We start from the raw sequence: 17,477 nt of genomic DNA on the forward strand, positions 1-17,477 counted from the left end.
GCTCTTACATCTGATCAAATCTCCCTGTAATTCTGAGCTCTGCTTAGTCACTACTGCTGTTCTACCTTATATGCTTCTGTATCAAAATGTGTACTTTTAATTATAAGCAAGAAATTACCTTCATCGATTCAATTGTCTGTAGAGTGTCTAGTCCAGGGACATACATATTGTGTGCAGAATAAGATGAAAAGAAGGAGAAATGATGGGGAAGCTGTAGTGTCTCATTCTTTACTGAAACAAAAAGTTAATTAAGAATCGTAGAAAATTAAAGCAAAAGTTTTGGGAGCTTGTGTAATGAACACTTACATCTCCACCTCTGCCAACATATTTTGTAGCTGAAATCTCGAAAAGGTAAAGAGGCTTGCTAAAGTCACCATCCTAGTTAATGGCAAAACCAACTTGGCATGCTTCCTTTGGGCGTGTGTCTGTGTGTGTGTGTGGATGTGTGTGTGTGTTGGAAGGGACGGAGGTGGTATTTCAGGGTTGGTGAATTAGTAAGGGAGGGGCTGGAGGGTACAGGAGATACAAGCCATGCAGCACAACTTCCAAATTAAAAAATAAAGAAAATCCAAATAATCAATTATCTCAATGCTTCAAGTCTTGATTTTAAGCTCACTACTATTTCAACTGAATTTCATTCCCCAGAGAGTAACAGAATAATCAAAGCAGTATTCGGTTCTGTGAGATTTATAGTCCTGTTCTGCCTTTAGAATTCTAAAACTGTGTAGAAAAAAATAGTGGAATATCCAAAATTTTCTTGAAACAAAAAAAACGATAAAGTCCACACTTTTTTCATTTGCTTCTCAACTCACATGCACATTTGTGCCTTCCTTCCTTGAGTATGAGAACGCCCAGTTGAGAGAGTGTCATCCTCTTTACGGCACATCGTGAACTAGCAGAAGGAGGAAGGAGATGGGGAGCAGAACAGCAATAGAGAGAAACAAGCCATTAAAGTGCAGGATCCCATTTTTAGGTAAATGACCTTGCTAATGAAGAGGATGACACTAGGTGCAACAATGACTTAAATAGAACCCTCCCAAAATCCACTCTAAATTTAACTTTCTATATAAAGCCTTCTTCAAAATTTCCCATAACCTATTAAAACATTTTAATGAATATGATATTGAGATGGAAGGAGGCCATTATAGTGAACATCCATTGTGTGGGGAATTTGCATTAATAGCTAAAAAGGTATTGGTCTCTTGCTCCTTAGCAACTGCAAGTGATTTCTTGTAAATTTTTTTTCCGCTTTAAGATGACCTTGTTCTTTTCCTTCCTAATTTATAGTCCCAAGGGGAGGATGGTCTGATAAAATGGTTATAAAAAATACCAGTTTTATGAAGTGTTTATTGTCAAACTAACATTCAGAAAGAGACAACTAAATTGCTCCCTCTCACTCTCCAGGCTGTTCTGAATGGGTAGTATTGAATTTTGGGGATTACTTTGTCCTAACAAAAAGTAGACACCAATAATAACGTCGAATGTTTGTAGAGTGCTTACAATGTGCCAGACACTCTTCCAAATATTGCCATGTATTAACTCATTTATACCTTATAACAACCCTATGAGGCCAGTGCTGATATTATCCTCATCCTGTATATGAGGAAATTGAGGCAGAGAGAGATTAAATAACTTGCCAAAGGTCACACGACCACTAAATTGTAGAACCAGGGTTAAATGAGGCAATTTGCTGTTCTTAACCTATAACCTAGAGGTTTCTCTTACTGGACCGAGCATAGGTTCCCTTGTTCAACTTGGCATTTGCTCCCAGGTAACTATGAGATAGAGATAAGCCCAGAATTTAGCAGCTCAATGGAGTTTGTGAGTTCTCAAGTCTTGGAATATTAGAATTTAAAAGTACTCTAGGAATCCTGTATTTCAAGGCCCCATTTTACAACTGAAGATGCAGAGAACAATTATGAAACTGATACATGAGAGAACTAAAAGTAGTACACAGAACTAGAAGCTGTACTCAACTCTGCTAAATGCCTTCAAGCTTTTTCCTTTGATGCTGCATTGCATCTCAGGGTACTTCAGGGGAGGGTTCCCTTATCATATGCCTGGAAAACTTTCTTGTACTGATACAAATAATTTCAATAAAAGTTAGCTATTATACACCAGGCAATATGTTAAGTGTCTAACTTATAATTATTATCCCTATTTTATAGGTGAGAAATCTACGATGACTATCGTAGAAAACTACGATAAATGTTAAAGGATGGTTTTCCATCCAGTTTAATTCAGTTAATCCAGAAACAGACGTTTCCACCTCTCAGCAAGCTGCTGTCATGGATATTGTACTGCCCACTGAGATCCCTCTTGAAGACTGAAGGTCTTACTCTCCTAGCTGCTGCCCTCTGAGAACTGCCAAAACTGAACAGCTTCCAAGGCCATGCCCCCTTCCCAGGGCCAGCCCATGTCCAAAGCATGTTTCAAGCCTCCAAGCTGCCTATGGGATGGCGGGATTGGCTGAGGCCATATTGTGACTGCATGGCAGTCCGACTTCTCTGTCTGCCCATCCTGCTTCCTTTACTTTCATGCCACCACAAGAGTGAATCCAAAATCCCACCCCGAAAACTTCCTGCAGGCTAATCTCCATCTCAAAGTCTGCTTTTAGGGGAACTGGACATGTGATATTTAACTATGTGTTTTATTAGAATCAAGCAATTCTTACTAAGAGAAAGAACTGATCTATTCAATAATATATATTAATTTATATATATTTATATTTTTGTTTACATTTTGTCCCAAGTAGAAATAGAAAGAGAGAGAGAGAGGGAGAGAGCGAAAGACCGTCAATCATCTCTCTCTCTCTCTCGGATCATCCATCCCTGGTCCCCAGGTAGCAGATGCTCATGATCAGAGCCGTCCTTGGAATGGATGTGCTTGGCAATGGTGTTTTATGTTCACTGTTCTTAGATGAGAATTTGCCATTGCTAGGCTTCCATTTTATTACTTCAACTGTCCTCTGAATGGAAATTGAGAGGGACCTCGTTCAGTTTGAAAGCATCATGTGAACTGTATTAGTTTCCTAGGGCTGCTGTAACAATGTACCACAACTGGGTGTCTTAAAAAACCAGAAGTTTATTCTCTTACAGTCCTGGAGGAAACAAGTCTGAAATCAAGGTGTCATCTGGCACGTTCCCTCTGAAAGCTCTAGGGAAGGATCCCTCCTTGTCTCTTACAGCTTCTGGTCGCTCCAGGCATTCCTTGGCTTGTGGCTGCATCACTCTGATCTCTGCCTCTGTCTTCACACGGCCTTCTTCCCTGTGTGGCTGTGTCTTTGTGTCCTTTCTCTTATAAGGACACCAGTCATTTGATTTAGGGCCCACACTAAATCCAGGGTGATTTCATCTTGAGATTCTTAATCGACTACATCTATAAATACTCTATTTCCAAATAAGGTCACATTCTGACGTTCTGGGTGGGCATGAATTTGGGGGGATACTATTTAATCCACTACATGACGAAACGTACAAGTTATTCTCCACAGCAGCCTCTCTTACTGGCCCTTGGCTCTTTTTGAGTAATCTGAGCCTCCCCATCCCCTCCCAATCTGTTCCTGTTGAGATCATGATAAGTTTCCCACAAGATCCTCTCCTCCAATGTTGTTACATCAGAATTTAGGATTTACTTCTCATTAATTTATATACTGCTAAGATTCAGGTCATGGAGAAGTATCAGTTAGGGATTTACCTGGGAACCAGAAGCAGTAGGCTGATAAAGTAAAATACAAAGAGATTTATTTCAAGGAATTGGCTTACATGATTATGGGGGTGGGAAAGTCTGAAATTTGTAGAGTAGACCAGAAGGCTGGCAATACTTAGGCAGGAGCTGGTACTGCAGTCCACAGTCGGGATTTCTTCCTCAGAAAAACCTCAGTTTTGCTCTTAATGCCTTCAACTGATTAGATGAGGCCCACTCAGATTATCAAGTATAATCTCCTTTCCTTAGAGTCAACTGATTGTAGACATTGACCACATGTACAAAATGCCTTCACAGTAACACCCAGATTAGTGTTAACTGAACAGCTGGATACTATAGCCTAGGCAAGTTGAGTGGAAAAACTACCTACCACAGGAGAAGGGTTCCATTATTCTCTCAATTACTTTATTTTACTTTGAAAGACCATATTAGGCAATATTAAAAATCAATGAGTTTGATTTCTAGATTATGATAGCCCCAGTGGAAAATTATTTTACCAATTGTGAGTTGTTTTTTAAAAAAATTTTTACTATTTGAACCTGAAATTATGTTCTTTTACAGAGCAACTTAATAAAATAAAAATATTCTGTACAAGACAATCTGAAAAATATAGGCTGAGACCTACTGTATCTTTCTTTATCCTAATGAAGGTTTAATTTACCCAAGGGCCCCAAATGATGAATTGGAGAGCCTGGATGTGAACCCATGCCTGCCTGATGGCAGAGCTCACTATTTCTTAATTTCTTTTAGTCAATAAGTAGAAAAGCCAGGGCTAGATCTCAGAGTTCCTGATTGTCTAATGCTAGTTCCCTTTTACCACATTAATGATATTCCATAGCCATAAAATGGAGGCAAGATGGCAGAGAGCCTCATCTGAGGGAGGGTAGACAATATAACCTAAAATATAGCTGCAAAATGCTATATTTTATTCTAAGCTTTGCATTCTTCAAGTCTAAGCCAAAGCAAATCTATTTAGGTTGACATAGGCTGGTGTGTCTTGTGTGACAGCTGATAATGACAGGAGATAAGAATTCTGTTCTGTATGAAAATCCATTCACATGCCTAGTTTACATGAACTAAAAATTAGTCTTATTATGATTGGTAAATATTTGCAAGCATAATTTAATAATAGGCTCAATCTGCTTTTATAGTAAAGCTCCATTCTAAGATAATTTTCTTTGGAACGAAGTAAAACTGTATCTTAGAAACAAAAGCACCAGTTCATCATGACTCAGGTCCTTAATATTTCTAGATGTGTATGCTTTTTCATTTGACATAAAAAAAAAGTTGAAATACTTCAACAGGCTTGCACAAGAAAAACTTATTAACAAATATCAGCCTACTGTAATATATCTTTCATGGTCAGGCAGCTTTGTGAAGCAAATTGAAGTCGACTCTTGTCAGTTTGGACATATTTTCGTAATTCTTATTTTGTGCCCATTGTTCCTTGTTAATCTCGATAGTTCTAAAACTTGACAGCAGTTACCTGAATAATCATATTAATTATTATCACAAGAAATATTGCTTACAATTTAGTGTAATTGCTTAGCTTCATAATTTTCTATGAAGGCAAGGGGATTTTAAATGATTAGCAGGCATGGGTTATAAAATGGAGGAGTTCTCCCAAATTTCTTTCTGTTCTTTTCTAGTCCACAAGAATGTAACTCATTTTCATATTTGAAATTGGTCTCCATTGGTAAACAGTCATGTACGTCTAAGAATATTTAATTGCATTTGCCTTCCTGACATACTTCTGCATTCCATTCAATCCTGTTTTTTTCCTAGTGGCTCAGATCTCTGCCTTGCGAAGTGCTGATTTCGGCTGTGCAACCACAACGGGTAATCGTGACTAGAAATGTCTACTTACATTGTAACTGGGTGTGACAAATTCAGAGGGAAAGCTTAAAGCTTATCTGAGTGAATAGTGTCAGTAGAGACAAATGCATATTTTCACATAAGTTTAGTTGAATAATCAGGTATTCAGTGCAGTTGTTATAGACTAAACTGCATTCGTAAATTCAAAGATTGCAGCCATAACCCCTAATGTGACCATCTCTGGAGATGGTGAACCTCTCTTAACTTTAAAGAGGCAGTTCAGGTTAACTGAGGTCATATAGCTGGACCCTAATCCAATCTGATGGGGGTCCTCATAAGAAGAGGAAGAGGCACCAGCGATGCGCGCACACGGAGAGAAAGCCATGTGAAGATGCAGTGAGAAGGCGGTCATCCACAAGCCAAGGAGAGAGGCCTCAGGAGAAGCCAACCCTACCCACACCTTGATCTTGGACTTCCCGCCTCTCGATTTATGAGGAAATAAGCCTGTGGGCTTTCTCTGGCCACCGAAGCTGCTCTGGCCGTGTGTGCACAGAGCAGAAATGTCAGAGATTCAGCTCCAGTTGTCCTTAGTCATAACTGGCTGCATCAGGCACCTTTGTTGGCTTCTTTCCATTCTCTCCTACTTCCCTACTCCTCTACTGGTGTTCCCAGGAATCACCTCCCAAATAAAATGCTTGCATTGAATGCTTGTCTCAATGTCATCTTCTAGGGGAACCCAGACTAAGATAGCCACTTAAGGTCGCTGTGAGGGTGGAATGAAGTTCTATATGAAGAGTATCTACATCAATACTGGATGCTTCATAGTAGCAGCTCAATAAATGTTGATTATTGTAATAACATGGGCCCCCAGCCCTATTGAGCTGACTTGGACTCTTTTTGCTCCTCTAGCCTCAGTTCTATGCTAAATTCAGAACTTATTAAGCATCTCTCCTTCCCCTGTCCATATCTTAATAACAGCCCTCAAGTGTTCACCACTGTAGCTGGGAGAAGAGCTCATAAAGATGAACCACAGAGAAAAATGTATCAAAGGACTCACGGGGTTTCCCACAATGGCTGGAGCCAAACGTGCAAGAGTAGCTCATGCTGAGATCTTCCTGCGGCCTGAGAAGTGGTCTAGTTCATAAGCTTGACAGTTTCCTTAACAGGTTGCTTTTTCACCGACTTGAGTTGTTTAACATTCTGTGGAGTCAGAAATGCAACGTGGTTGGACTGGGGGTTTCTGGGGACAGTATCATTCTGCATCAGAAACCCTAAAATATAAAAAGAAATTATGATTATCCATAGCAATTCCTCTAGTTCATTGGTATTGTACAAAGAACACAGAGCTAAGAGTCCAGAGCCCTGGATTTTAGCCCTGGATCCTGTTACTAATTGTGTTTACCTTGGGTAAGTCCTTGAATTTCTTCTGAATCTCAGATTACTCACATGAACATCAGTGGACACGTTTAGGTTATCTCAAATTTTTCTCAGGGCTAGAAAGTGGAGTAGTGGTTGAGTTTGTACACTCCACTTCAGTGGCCCAGGGTTCATGTGTTCAGATCCCGTGTGCGGACATACACACCGCTCATCAAGGCATGCTGTGGCAGCGTCCCACATATGAAATAGAGGAAGATTGGCACAGATGTTAGCTCAGGGACAATCTTCCTCACACACACACAAAATTTTCTCAAAGCCCTAAAATCTTATGATTTTTTTTTAAGTTTTAATGACTGAATGTTCATGATACATTAACCTGCAAGTAAAAAGAGCTGGCCCCCAGAGTTGGAGTGTGAGTCAACTATGAAAAAACTGAAGTGCTAATTTGCAAATTTGAAATTTGGCTTTTAAAGAACCCACACTACCAGGAAGTGCAGAGGATTCAACATAAGCAAATGTTCTAGATTATCCTACATATCATTTGAAATGGTGATTTTTAACAGTCTGCTAGTGCAGTTCCGGGCCCTAGCCTGAGCCATCTGCTTGAGCAGTGAGTCACTTGCAAAGAGCCCTGAGAGCTGTAGATAAGAGGTGCTATATGCAATGGTCCAAAATATGATATGTTGTATGGATTATTTGACCCAGAATCGATAAGCTGCTCTTTTTCATGCTTGTGCATGGAAATACAAAAGTGAAACTGACTTGAAATCAAAATGAAACAGACTCACCTATTTCTGTTGACCTAGATAATTAAAGAACAGAATTGACCCAAGAGCATATAAGATGAGAGGTAAATAGATTTTTAAAGACTTTTTTTTCAGCATTTGAAAGCACAATGTATGTCTCTTCTTATGCCCTCCCTTCAGCTAGTGCAAAACTACTAGGTGCTTTTTCTAATTACCCAAACTTGAAACCTTAGAGCCAGCTATCCCAACTCCAGTGCCTTCGGGGAATGTATGCACATAAGATAAAAGGAAGAAAGAGGTATCTCATCAAATGGAGAGCGCACACACACTCCTCCAACAATAACAACAAAGCTGGTGCATTGTATGCCCACACCTGGAGTTTTTTGCTGTCTCCTTTATCGTGGTCTACTTTTCATTTTCATCCAGATCTATTCAGTCATCAAAACTTGTTGCTTCACATTTCTTATGCCTCTTGTATCCTTTCCTTTCTGTTTTATAGCAGTTATCTTAATTAAGCCCATATCCCTCAGACTTCCACAACATTCTCATGAGTGGAATTTTGTTTTTACTAATTTTCCTTCTTTGAGCAATCCAAGAATGTATCACCAATTTAATGTGTAAATAACCCTTCAATCATAGGCTTCTGCTGAAAAATGTGCTGAAGCTTCCCATCTCCAGCAGGCTAAGGTCCAGACTTGTTACTGGAGTATTAAGGTCAATTGTTACCAGGAAGTCGACTATGTTTCTGGTCTTATGCTCAACGCCTCCTCACACTCTACTTCGCAACCAGTTAAACTAGTCCTTCTCCTGGGAATATTGAGCTTCCCATGGTTATGGTTTGGCTTGTGTTATTGGACTCTGCTTATAATGTTCTTTTAGTTCCTCTACTTCATTTATTTAGCTCTTCCCAGCCTCCAAATGCCCAACTTATAGAAGGTGTCTTCTTCCGATAAATTTTCCCTTTCTCACGTGGCTCGATGTGAATGCTCCTATATGTGAGATACTGTGTCATGCATTACCCTTAACTATTATTAATGATTGATAATAATGATAATAATAAATAGTAAATATCTTCCATATTTATTAATTGGTACTGTGAATTATCCTTTTGTATATGTCTTATATTCTTGTTTCTATACTACATTATGATCTCAGACTAGATTCCATTGTATTTTCAAGTTAGAGAAAAATTTATCTCTAAACTTTCATAAACCTAGTTGAAATTTTTACTAAATCTCTTTGTTAGCACTATTATTGGGTGCTAATAGGCACAGATCATGGGAAGGTGTGTCATAGCAGACTGGTCACCTCAGAGGTCTGTGTTAACCAGATACGTATATTTATCAGAAATTGAAAGTAGAATATTTTATAAACCATTTGTTTAATACATATGTATAGATAAATTCTACTTATTGAATAAATATAAAATGCATAGTCAATGAATTTTTATTATAATAAACCTATTATCTTATTTTGGATGATGGATATGTTCTCAAATTTATTGTGGTGATGGCTGCACAAGTCTAAATTTAACCAATTCAACACAGGTACATTTTATAGTATCTAAATTGTACCTCAATAAAGCTGTTAAAATTGTATTATCATGCCTAAATATGATAATTTCTTAAATATATGTGCTTAAACTATAAAAAAATTCATCAGCCAACATTGACCATGCGCTCAACTTTCAGCTTATCACCCTCTTGAAATGTCTGTCTGAATTACAGAATGAATATTATACCCACTGTCATTCTTTTCTTTTCCTTCACACTTGGTCAGGGTTTTAAAAATATGCATAAAATTTACGTAAACTCCCCAAATATCCATTTATCATATTTTCTGCCATGATAATATTGAAAGGAACTGTGAGGAAAATTAGACCAAACTCATTTATATGTTTATACACACATTCTTGAACACTCGGCTCCATTTGCTTTACTAGGTTTTCATTTAAATCTGCTGTGAAGAGATCACGGCCATTTCAGATAGAGCAAAGACAGATCTCAGCAGAAGTCTTCCTTTGACAAGCAGCTGTATTACATAGCAGTCTCATTCAGAATGCCACCCAATTAACGCTGAGTATTTCCCTCAGTCAATACATCGTTAACTTAATCCCTTTATAATTGAAATTCCCCTGTTCCAATATCAGCACATTAGGAGTTATTATCACTCTGCCTCTGCTGAATGTTTCTGGTACAAGGCTGTTCCTAGAACTGTTCCATCTTTCCTACCCCCAAAGTGTAGTGTCACTAATAGTGTGTCTTACAGCTTAGACCATATCAGTGTATTCTAAAATATCACATCATATCTCTGTATGGTCAAAACGGTAACTTACTGAAAGTAAATCTTCTAATTTAACTAAATAAAGCAAATACACCTGCACCCACAAAGTCAGTTTTCGTCAATACCCTGCAAGACTAGAACCTGACTCCTCTAGTCAAATACTTTCCCTGGTGTCAGCTTCTTTTTATCCCTTTTGGTGCTTACAACTTGCAATTTTTTATATATCTGTTTCCTAATTTAACTTTTTCCCCCCTTCACAACATTTTAAGTTTCAGTGCTTGAATGAAGGTGGTGCAATGAAAAATGCAAACAATGAGTGTAAAAGTTGGGTTTTCTTCTCTAATAACCCAGACTTGAAACCTCAGATTCATGACTTTTGACTCTTACTTCTTGACTATACAATCTAATCAGCTGCCCTTGACTTGTATCTTCTTCCACAGGCTAATATGGCAGTAGCATGAGGGTGGGGTGGGGATGGGGGAGTGGAGAAAGAAATAAGTGAAGGAGAAAGAAGTCCTAAAAGAAGTGAAGACCGTCAATTCCACTTCACTTTCATTTGGTTTTCCTCTCATCATTTGGCATTTGGATTAGGTCTTCACACCTGCAAGTAGCAGGAAAATAATTATTCTAGTTGAACAGTGTTGAGAAGATCTAATCAAATGTGAACGTGTTGTGGCTTACAGTTAGTGTTCTCCAAAATTATAGCAGTAGACCAGGGCGGACTTGCGACCCAAAGAACTTGATTACAGGCGTTTGAGCATACCTCAGATAAGAAAATGTGTTTAATGTTTTAAATTCATAACCATTGTTGAAGTGCTGCAGAAATTTCAGCAGAAAAAAACATATGCTTGTAGAAAAATAAACAATATATGTAGCTTACTAATAATATCCACAACACAAAAACAGCATTTTGTAATCTGTGTAGGAACTTTGGGTGTATGACATATCATTTTCCAAATCACAAGATGTGTTGATGAAAAATAGCAAAGTATTCTTTTAAAATTTTAAGACATATTGAAGGTTTCCTATCAAATTATAAAACATAATAAAAAATAGATGGTTCCATTCCTATGATAAGGAAAAAATATTTTGTGCTGCTGTTACGTATGTGACATTGTTTTAAAAGAGAAAACATTCTACAGATTGCAACGGCATTCACATCTAAACTCACTGAAAATTGCAGAGTTTGATTATCTAAAGAAATCAAGCACAAATGATAAAATGAATATATTGTATTTAATTGGAATATTGTGAAGGTTAATGAAATCAAACAACCTTGAAGGGATGTAGGTGATGGCTAATATATCACATTGAATTTCTGGATTAATATTAAAAGAAAACAACCTAATTCATTTCTGTTTATTCCAATATTCAAACCAAGTGAAACTCCTGAGAATTATTAGAGACACAAATTAAAACAACAGATGGACTTGCAGTTGCCTGCATAAAAATGTCTTTTCACAAAGCCTCCTGATAATTTCAGAGATTCTAAGGTGTTCTATTTAATTTCAAATGAAGAACACTATACTTTTTCCTCTTACTAGGCTGTCAGTCTCTGAAGGACCCAAAGAAAATGATTTGAAAACATCATGAAAGTATTTTCTCGGGCCTTTTATAAGACATATCTTGTAAGAAAGGTGTAAGACTCACTATTTTTTAATGATAGAAAGAAGAAAAAAATGTAAGCAATTTCTATCATCTCCCAAATATGAATCTTTATTTTGGGTTTTATATGGGAGCTATTATTTTTATGAAATGCAATTTTGACACGGATTTTAAAGACAAAAATACCCAATTTCCAACTATATATTTATTTCATCTAATTAAAAGATTTTATTCTTATTTTATGGATCACTGAGTTAGATCAGCCAAACAGTAGATGTAGTAGCACTTGATTCTGTAGATTTTTTCTGTTAGAGACTTGGGTCTATAGATAGGTCCTATTGTTCTGCATTGTTATCAAAAACGTTTTGGATAAATAAATATTTAGGTCACTCACTAACCAAACTTTTATAAGGTAATTTTTTCAATTTTTGATAGAAGATTCATGCAGTCATCCAAAATATATAATGGGGGCATCTAGTGAGGAAAAATGTCTAATTTGAAAGCATTTAATTGTACTGATTGTACTAAAAATCCATGTAAAGAAGATTGTATGCTTATAAAATAGATTCTCAAAATGAGTCCTAGGGATTTCTACTTCCAGTAACTGCAGAGTGGCTTTTTTCAGACCAACTCTTCTTCTGAGAACAACTAGAAAGGCGAGATTTTTTTTTAATCTGTCTGAAAGCATCAGAGAGGTAAAAAGGGCTTAAAGGATCACAATCCCAGAAAGAATGAAAGTACCCAAGGAAATGAGCCCAACATTCATCACCACTTTTCTCTTTGATGTATTTGTTGATTCTCAAGAAGTGATAGAGGTTGAGAAGCTTGGCAGAGCTTCTGACAATGTTATGTGACTGGAAGCAAGCAAAAATCTGAGTATATGGCCCACAAAGAAGAAGGGTCTCTGGTAAACACTCTAGACTCTCACTTGGAGCTGAGGGAGTAAACGAATGAATCAGCTCTCACAGAGACTGAAATCCAGCTTGAACTCAGATCAATTCCTGATTGGACTAAGGGAATCTGTCCCTAGCTTAAGCACTTACCAGAAGCAAAACTAAATGCCCTCCTGACAAATATAACATCATTATCACTAAATGTTTTTATAAATTACATGGAGCATTCAGTAAAAATTTACATCACATTCCATGAGACAAAATGACAGAATGAACACACAAAAAAGAAGGAAAAACAAATAGAAGAAATATACACACAAAATAAACATATATAGGTATATATATATATGTATATCCAAGTTATCAGATAGCTTTAAAATAACTATTATTAATATGATAAAATATAAATAACACAATGGAAAATTTTATTGGAGAACTGGAAACAATAAAAAGAATCAAATGGAAATTCTATAATGAAAAACTACAAGAACCCAAATAAAGCATTAATAGATGGATTTAACAGCAGATTTGACAAACCAGAAGAGAGGATTAGTGAACTGAAAGTTCAACAGAAGATATGAATGAAACACAGAGAGGGAAAGGATGAGATGTAAAGGATACAGTGTTAATATCTACAATGTGTGTAATCAGAGTCAGGGACAAAGAAGGAAAGAGAAACAATATTTGCAGAGATAATGACTAGGAAATTTTGACACCAATGAAAGTTAGAAACCTACAGAGCTAAGAAGCTCTATATATGGAATCATATAAAGTACCAGAACTAATACATTCTTCTGTTAGAAATCAAGGTAGTGATTACTTCAGGAGAATAGAAACTGGGAGAGAGCATGATGGAGGCTTGAGGTTTGGGCAATATTCTTTTTCTTGATTGGGGTGCTTGATCTAGATACAAAGGTACATTCCATTTGTGAAAATTCATTGAGCTGCACATTGAAAATATGTGCACTTTTCTCTATGTATTTTACACTTCAACTTAAAGTTTAAAAAATGTATAATAACAATAATAATAATGAAGCTACACAAATTCCAAAGCACTATAATACAATGAAAACTACCCCTAGGCACAACACAATAAAATTTCTGAAAACAAAACCCAACCATATGCCGTTTACAAGACACACATCTCTAAGAAAAGGAGGAAGAAAGGTTGACTGTAGAAGGATTAAAAAGATAAATCAGGCCAACCCTCACCAAAAAAAAAGCTTATATAACTGTACTGATATCACACAAAGTGGATATCAAGGCATAAAGCATTACTAGATTTAAAGAGAGACATTTCATTATCATAAAGGAATCAACCCACTAAGAAGACATAACAATTCTAAATTTGTATGCAATCCAAAAGGTAGCTTCAACTAATGGAAAGAAATATGTTAACAATCTCTCTTTATAGCTAATAAAATAAGCAGACCAAAAAAATATGTTAGACTGTAGAAAATCTGAGTAACACAATTGTAAATTCAATCCGGATGTCAATTTTGACACATGTAAAACAAGATGGAGAACACATATTATTTTCAAGTACTCGTAGAATCTTTACCAAAACCGACCTAGTCAAATTTTACCTAGCCATTTTATCAATGAGGAAGTTGAATTAATTATCTCTGAAATCAAGAGAAAATAAGCAATTGACTCAAGGTTATAATGAGAATGATAGAGCTCTTATCAGAACAGACAACTGGAATCTGGCCCTCGGTGCTGCGGCCTCCTCAACTTAAATGAGCGAGACCAAAAGTATATTCTAATAAGTGCTTTGTAGCTGATCTTCTGGCTGCCTAGCCAAAAAGCAGCTGCTGTGAAGATTGTGCTCTAGACACAGAGAAAGGACTCCAGTGAGCGCCACTTTCTCTTCTAACTGTTGGTAGCATGGTATCAGGTTGTAGGCAAATTCAGTGTCCTAAACATATGTGGAGGGACTTTCAATTTATATTTGACCACATGATTAGGTGAGGTTCAATCAGCTGTATTTGTAAAAACATGACCCCAAACATAGCTTATAATAAACAACTGTAATTTGCTCCTGCTTACTCTGGTAGACTACACATGGTAAGCATGAATCTCTAAACCTTAAACCTCAAGATACTGTAAGCAGATGGAATTTGACAGTAACTAAGAGATCTATAGACAGTTTTGCTGAGTATTTTTTGGACGAGAGCAGTACTCCTCCCTGAATTTCTGTGCAAATAGACATAGAACAAACAGTATACATTTTTGGTAAATGCTCTATATACAAACTATTAACATTAGCCACAGCTGAGAGTAATATTGCACCTTCTACACAATTAGGATATTAGCTACCATTTATTTGACTCTCACTATGTGCCTGGCACTGTGCTACATAATTTATATACATTACATCTGATCTTCACAAGAAATTTCAATGTGGGTGTTGTTCTCCCTTTCTAACTGATGCAGAACCTAGAATTCTGAGAGTTTAAAAAATTTGTCTGATGTTAACAAACTGAGTTGGGTTCCTATCACGTCTGTCTATCTTCAATGTCTACTCTCAGTCTATTTCTACCCTGCAATCTGATACAGAAAAGTAATTGCAGGGGACACTATTGTGAAAGCAGAGAAGAGTGTGAATACAGAATAGCAACAGCAGATAATCCAGACCCAGAGCATTGATAATAGAGAGAACAAACAGAACTAGAGCAGACGTGTGTCTGAGAGGAGTAGAACATTAGGTAGAGAAACCCAACCTGCATTATTCATAGTTTGGACTGAGGGTGTGTATGTGTGTTTGAGAGGTGTGATGTGTATATGTCTGTGAGAAAGATTGTGCATCTTTTTAAATTAACTGTTTAGTAAATTGTATTTTGTTTCTCTCATAGTATACTTACAGTCATTTTCAATTAATCCTTTTATTAATCAGCCCCCCTTTTCAATCAATTCCCCAATTAATCATGAATTGCTGGGTCCCACCCCTAGTGTTTCTGATCCAGTGTGTCTGAGTGGTATTAAAACTTTCCATTTCCAACAAGTTTCCAGGTGATGTTGATGATGCTTGGTCCAGGGACCACATTTTGAGAACCACTGCTTCAGATATTGCTATAGGATAAGTTGAAATTTCCAGATAGGGATAAACCAGTGAAGCAAGTGGTTAACAAAAATAAGACCTAATATTTACTGAACAATTTTTGTTTTTAGGCACTATGCCAAGTGATTTACATCAATGGCTTCATTTAACCTCCATCACAATCCTTTGAGGTAGGTGCCGTTGGTTTCCCATTTTGTGGATGAGGAAATGAAGGTTGAAAAAAGTTAGGAAACTTGGCTAGGGTCACATTGCTAGAACCATTTGAACCCAACTAGTCTAACTCCAAAAGAAGTCCCAAACTATGCTTGCCTGGTTCTCAAACATTAGCGTACAGAAGAGATCACATAAAGAATTTTATAAAAATTCAGATGCCTGGGCTCCATATTCAGAGACTCTGACTCAAAATCTTTATAAGGAAGCTCAGGAATCTGCATTTCTAACTAGCAACACATTTTTAGATGTTGAATTAAACAGTAAAATATTCTGGTCCCAGAGTAGGAGGCCAGGTAAGTAGGAGAATCTGTTTTTTGACGTTGTAGAATAAAGGCTTATTTTTGTCTGTGGGTATTGTACAGACTCCATAGAACTTTTTCATTAATGTAGAGTATTAAATAAAATTACATTTTTAGTTTATTGTTTAACCATCAATTTAACAATTCCTTAAACGTTTAAAATACGTGGCAGGCCCGGTGCCATGGCCAAGTGGTTCAAGTTCCGCGTGCTCTGCTTCGGCAGCCTGGGTTTGTGGGTTTGGATCCCAGGCGTGGACCTACTCCACTCACCAGCCGTGCTGTGGATGTGTACCACATATAAAGTAGAGGAAGATCGGCACAGATGTTAGCTCAGGGCTAATCTTCCTCAAGAAAAAAAAAAAAGAGGGAGATTGGAGATGAATGTTAGCTCAGGGCAAATCATCCTCAGCAAAAAAAAAAAAAAAAATTAAAATATGTGGGCCATTGTCTATGGTAATTGCATCAGTTCACACTGGTCACACGCAGCTTCTACTTTGGTCTATTGCCTGTTCCAGCTTAGTAGTGGTTCCCCAATACTGGAGTGTATTAGAATCCCACAAGAGTTATGTGGGTGGATGTTGTTTGCTGGATTTAATGAACTTCAGAGGTTCTAATACAGGGTGAGGTTCAAATAGCTATAGTTGTAAAAACATTCCGGGTGACTCATATCATTAGACAGAAATGAAAACCATTGTTTCTGATGATTTTCCGATGAGAGTTATTTCTAATTGTAAAGAGCTGAATTAGAGAGCAAATTGTGCTTCTGTTCAGCTGTTTCTGAGTATGTATTCTGCTTCAGTCTTTTCACTTTGTTGCCTCAAGGAGTCACAGATGGTGGTCCTGTCAGTCATATCAGCACAGCCAAAGTCTAGATTGAGAGAGGGAGCTGAGCAGCAGAGGGGATCTCACTCTTTTGACCCGTGATTCTGGGGCTCAGTTGGAAAAGTCACAAGTTATTACTTCACCGATTTTCTCAGGCAGTCAAATAATTTGAAGTAGAAAATCCCCTCAACCAGTTTGTATAAGTAGCAGTAGCAAGAGTGTGAAGATAGTTGTTTGAGCTGAAAAAAGGCCATCCATTCATTCTCCTAACATGTTGCACACTTACTAAGAGCCAGGCACTGTTCCCAGCATTGGTGACCCTGCAGGAAACCAGAAGACAACACCTCTGCCCTTGTGGGGGCTTAAACTGATTAGGGGAGTTAGAAAATAAACAGATAAAGAAACTTAAATGCTTAAATAAGGTGGTGATGGAAAAACACTGTGATGAGGTATCATTTGAGGAAAATCTTAAATAATGAAAGGTGATTAGCCATGTAAAGAAAAGTGTTGAGAAATAAAGGAAAAAGAATATATATAACCTTTCTGAGACTAGAACAGCTTGGAGCATCCCAAGAACGGAAGGAAGGAAGGAAGGAAGGGAGGGAGGGAGGGAGGGAAGGAAGGAAGGAAGGGCTAGATCATGGAGGGTCTTGGTGAT

This window comes from Ceratotherium simum, chromosome 14 (genome assembly GCF_057802395.1).
Source record: "Ceratotherium simum simum isolate JZ-2026a chromosome 14, ASM5780239v1, whole genome shotgun sequence".
In the NCBI taxonomy this organism is placed as follows: domain Eukaryota; kingdom Metazoa; phylum Chordata; class Mammalia; order Perissodactyla; family Rhinocerotidae; genus Ceratotherium; species Ceratotherium simum.